Source organism: Cryptotermes secundus, unplaced genomic scaffold (assembly GCF_002891405.2).
Source record: "Cryptotermes secundus unplaced genomic scaffold, Csec_1.0 scaffold262, whole genome shotgun sequence".
Taxonomy (NCBI): Eukaryota; Metazoa; Arthropoda; class Insecta; order Blattodea; family Kalotermitidae; genus Cryptotermes; species Cryptotermes secundus.
Window position 1 is genome coordinate 2,276,921 of NW_019739214.1, and position 6,000 is coordinate 2,282,920.

A 6,000-nucleotide genomic window follows, 5' to 3' on the forward strand; every position below is an offset into this window, starting at 1 on the left:
TATATAGGTGAAATTACTGGGGATCATTAGTGTGGGTTTCGACGTAACAGATCAACTACAGATCAGATCTTTTGCATTCTTCAGATATTGGAGAAAAATGGGAGTATGATGGACAATACATCAGCTATTCATAGACTTCAAGAAAGCCTATGATTCGGTTAGGAGGGAAGTATTGTACAATATTCTGATAGAATTTGGGATACCCATGAAACTAGTTGGGTTGATTGAAATGTGTTTAAACGAAACATATAGTAAAGTCCGTGTAGGTAAACATTTGTCTGATAAATTTCCTATCCAGAATGGTCTAAATCAATGAGATGCTTTATCGCCACTCAACTTCGCTTTAGAATATGCCACTAGGAAGGTCCAGGGAAACCAGGTAGGACTGAAATAAAACGGGACACATCACCTGTTGGCCTACGCCGATGATATGAATCTACTGGGTGATAATGTAGATACCCTAAAGAGAAACACACAAACTGTAACTGACGCAAGTAAAGAGGTTGGTCTAGAAGTAAACACAGAGAAAACTAAGTATATGTTGCTGTCCCGTCACCAGAATGCAGGGCAAAATCATGACATAAAAGTAGGTAACAGATGTAAGATTTGAGGCTTTCACGGCGGTGACTATGAAGAAAGCAGTCTTCTGGGATTTGGCACCGTGTATATGTGATGTTAACCGACGTTTCGGAGGAACGTATCGCCTCCATCTTCAGGGTAGAAGAAAAAATATAAGAAATCTGCAAGAGAAGAGACCGTGAGAAACGGTAAAAGGAGACCGTTTCTCACGGTCTCTTTGCTTGCAGATTTCTTATATTTTTTCTTATACCCTGAAGATGGAGGTGATACGTTCCTCCGAAACATCGGTTAACACCACATATACACGGTGCCAAATCCCAGAAGACTGCTTTCTTCAGAGGTAACAGATGTTTCGAAAATGTGGCACAGTTCAGATATTTGGGAACAACGATAACAAATCAAAACCTGATTCAAGATTAAATTAAGAGAAGATCGAACTCTGGTAGCGCTTGCTACCATTCAACTCAGATCATTTTGTCTTCTCGTCTGCTGTCTAAAAACATTAAAATTAGAATATAGAAAACCACAGTTTTGCCTGCGGTTCTGTATGAGTGTGAAACTTGGACTCTGACATTAGGGGAGGAACATAGATTGAGTGTGTTTGAGGACAGGGTGCTTGAGAATATATCGTTGAAGAGAATATTTGGACTGAAGAGAGATGAAGTGACATGAGGTAGGATAAAACTGCATAATGAGGAGCTTCATAGCTTGTACTCTTCTCCAAGTAAAATTAGAATGATCAAGTCAAGGAGGATGAGATGGGCAGGGCATGTAGCACGAATATGGAGAAGATAAATGCATATAGGATATTAGTGGAAATCCAGAAGCAAAGGGACCACTAGGAAGACCAAGGCAAAGGTGAGTGGACAATATTAAAATGGATCTTAGAGAGATAAAATGGGATGGTATGGATTGGGGTGATGTGTCTCAGGACAGGGACGAGTGGATGGCTCTTGTTAACAAGGTAAAGAATCTTCGGGTTCCATAAAATGCTGGAAAGCTCTTGGATGGCTGCACAATTGTCTGCCTCTCAGGAAGGGATCAGCTCAATGAGTGAGTGACTGAGTGATAACTAGATAGCAGCACAGCCCAGCTTTATGACAATTTCGGTAGTAGACACGCATGCTCATGTTCAGAGGCTGGTTTCAGTAGTCAGAATGGCTACCCTGCTTGAGGATTGCACTACCGAATAACAGCGATCGGTTTTGTTCTTTTATGTTGGTAAAAGGACTCAATGCAAATGATATTTATAGATAACTATTTCCTACAGTGTTGGGAAGTGTTTGTCGCGTAAAGCTGTTCCGCCTTGGTGACAAACGTTTCGCTGATGACGAAGAGGTTGAAACGGAGGTGCAAAAGTGGCTCAGACAACACTCAAAAGACTTCTATGCTCCTGATTTCGACGTACCGGTAAAGCAATGGGACAAGTGTATCAATGCTGGTGGAGAATAAGTCGAGAAATAAATGTTTTTTCCCGGTTCGAATATCACGTTTTATGTTTTACATCAATTTGTGACCTGTTTACTGACTCTCCCTCGTAAAGACGTCGGTTGCTAGTCAGAGGATGCGTTCCATGAAGGTGGACACACTAAGTGGCTCAACAGTTGGCGTTCCGCGTCTCCCTGTGGTAACTGCCGTGCTCCGTGAGGGGCCGAAGTACCAGAGGCATAGAAACCGCAGTTCCCGTAACAATTGAAGCGATACGAGCAAGAACCGGAAATCAGGTCGAAGAACTATTCAGTTCCCTCGCGTAAGACGGTGTTCCGAAACTGGCGCTACAGGAAATAATGTAATTAAATTTGTTATGTAGAATGTGTTATGTAGTTTTATGTTGCTTCGTGAGATTTTATTTTCTAGCAACATGAAATATTATTCTCTTCTGAGATTTGACATCATGAAGCCTGACAGAAAGTTACTTACATGTCGATGGAGGCAGCAGGACCGCTTGGAAGTCTAGTACCCCTCCATCAGGTTACGTGGTTACGTAACCCAGATGACAGCAATTTTCGTCTTCTCCGTCTTATGAAGCTCAAAATGCAAGGCATAACAGGTTCATTTTCAACTGGACCACATAGAAAACGGTAATCTTCTATTCTTGAGTTCGTGTCCTTTGCCACGGGTATGTGTTTACCGAGCCGTTGCCCAGAAACGGATTGCGTAACACTGTTTATAAAGAATCCGCTGCCCGACAACGGACCTCACTTCGTGACCATTACCCAGCAACTGGTCTACACGCAACAGTATTATGAATAATAAATTAAGGACGTGAAATAAGGCCGTTGTGTCCTAATTTGATGTACCATCCCGACATTTGCCTGGAGGGATTGTACAAAAACACGAGAGAACTTCAGTCAGGGCAACCGATCTCAGGACTGAGGTTTGAATCCTGGGCCTCCAGAATGTAAAGTATAAATAGTGATTAATGGACCACGACGTTCTGTGAATTAATTTTTATAAGGCCGATCGTCTTTTACATGTTCATCTAGATAGAACCTGTATATCTTTCATGACTTTGTTTTACGTGTCGTTCTGTCTCCACACTCTTTGAAACAGAGAAAAGAGAATGAAAGTTCTAAATGTGAATAGTTGAACGCAGGAGGTAAAGCAAAATTGAACTGTTTGTTTCTGATCTCTGTTGCAATTTTATTCATTTTTTATGGATATTATATCCCTTATGTACAGAAGAACTATATGCATCTATAAGCTCAAAAAAAAATTGAGATAGAAGAATTAAGAAACAGGGCGACGAGATTCAAGACCTAAATGCCAACACGTCTGTAGGCTGTCGAACCTACTTTTTAACACAGTCTTGCAATAAGTCCGTGCTTGAAAATGGGAAACCAGTAAACAAACACTACGTTTCTTTCGACAGCGTTACAAGAGTATCTGCGTCATCACGTTTCCCGAGATCCCAGCTTTGCAGATAACATTCACGTACAAATCTGATTTTTGCACGTACTTTCCGCTTTTCTTCGTGTCAGTTACTCCAAAAAATATCCTGGAGAAGGAAATGCCCTCTATGCTGTGACCTTCAGAGATAGAGAGAGAGAGAGGAACTGTGATGGCTATTACACTATTCGGTCACGACACGCCAGTTCGAAATTTGATCGAGTTTTGGTCGCTACTGTTCGTCTAATCATATCTGCAATACCAGCTTTTGGCTATTACCATATATTTTATGCTTCTTGTGTTTGTTTTACGATTCTGTCAGTATTGTAATGGTTGCTAGGTGGTGCTATTTCTAGTAAAGAGGTTTGCCTAATGGAGATTCCTTAGGCCATATTATACTTAGCTGCCACACACAGGCAACCATGTTGTTGGGTGGCGTCCTGTCGCCATTTTGGTAACATGAATTCCACTCATGCCAAGGCCGTATGGCTGAAGTAATGCAAGGATTGAACAAAGTTGTGCATCAAATTACTCGTAAACCATTTGCTGAGTTATATACGTAAATAAATGCGTCAAATGAAATAAATATCTATGGATATATAAACAGTTGTCGATATGTAATTAATAACCTTGAAGATCTGATAGAACGGCTTACGTTACACTGGGTAAATTAGTTTCTTAATATTATAGATGTGAAAATGTCATTGCAAATGCACTCGTCAGTTTCTTACTGATAAAAGTAACAGGAGACATATATACCGGTATATAGGTTTTACTAGCATATTCATATATGCAACGACTTCCAGTTAAACAATCGTGTATATTAATGACTTACCATTATAATGTGTATTATTCAGTGAATACTTTGGCTACCATGACTACAAATGGAGAGAGAATAGTCGTTAAGATAATCAAGATATCCGTCGAGATTCTTAAAATCCAAAGATTCATTGTCGTGAAAAATACGACACACAATCTATCTATTCCTGTTGCTCCCTCTTAGATCCTAGGATATCCGTGAAACGCTTCGTTTCACTTCAGTTCTTAATCTTACACAGTTGATAGGACTCCTTTGACAAGTGATCAGCCCGTCGCAAGGCCGCTACCTACAAGGGACATCACAAACACAGAATTAACGCACACACAAACATTCATGCCTTAAGTGAGATTCAAACCCACGATCCCAACATTCAAGCTTGCGAAAACATTTCATGTCTTAGATCGCGCGGCCACTGTGATGGGCGCTAAAAACAATAGATTCATAAAATTATTTTGTAAACTAAGACATAACCAAATTATTCAACAAGAATAATAATTATTTTGGTTTCATTTCCAATTTGTCCACAACAAAATGCGGGACACATGAAGAAGCACGTTAGAACTTCTTTGGTCGCATTTTCTTTCTTCGTTCGCGAAAGATAGGAATATGAAGTAGCATTGGTATGAAAATTAGGCTCATTAATGTTCCTGATGTGGACATTAGCAGGTTTCAGTGCTTTCGTGTTTCATTCCGTTCACATTTTCGACGAGCCTCAGTTCCGCTTCCTTTTGCCGGATATCTGAATTTTATCCTTTGTCTGGTGTGCCATACAAATCATAACGTTTCGCAAACTGCGCCTGCTTCCGTCCTCAGGAAAGAAGAGAGGAATGTGCCGCTCTGAGTTGGGTCCATCAGAACTTGCTAATATCAGCGGCTGGACCTCGTGCAGTAATAATCTCCCGACTCAACTCTTAATATTCCTGTTTCCTTATGTACCAGGATCGATTCTACTTTAGAAAACTGGCTCTCCTGAGAGAGGTTTCTGCTCTTCCTTGAAGCACAAGACAAATTTATTTTTATTTTTTGCATCCTATTGGTTTATATCAACGAGATATTTTTGCTGTCAACAAGGAAGTGAATTAATTCAAATTTTAATAAAATTAATTAAAATACATACAGCATAATGGTTTAATCAATTTTATTGTCTAAGCACTACATGTTTCTAAGGGTGTTTGAGAACAGGGTGTTAAGGAGAATATTTGGACCGGAGAGAGATGAAGTTACAGGAGGTTCATAGCTTAATAGCTTGTACTCTTCTCCAAGTATAATTAGAATGATCAAGTTCAGGAGAATGAGGTGGGAAGGGCATTTCGTGAGTTTGCAGTTTGATAGTAAGATCTTTGCACCTTCCTTTTGAATATTTATGTAGTTCAGTACAGTTTAAGTTAATTTGCAGGATTTACAGTAAGATACGAAGATGAGGTGGGCAGGGCATGTATCACGAATGGGGGAGAAGAGCAATTCATATAGAATATTGGTGGGAAAGCCAGAAGGAAAGAGACCACGGGGAAGACCAAGGCGTAGGTGGGTGGACAATATTAAAATGAATCTCAGAGAGATAGGATGGGATGGTGTGGATTAGATTGATCTGGCTCAGGATAGAGACCAGTGGAGGGCTCCTTTGAACACGGTAATGAACCTTCTGGTTCCATAAAATGCTGGGAAGCTCTTCAGTAGCTGCAGAGTCGGCAGCTCCTCCAGAAGGACTCAGC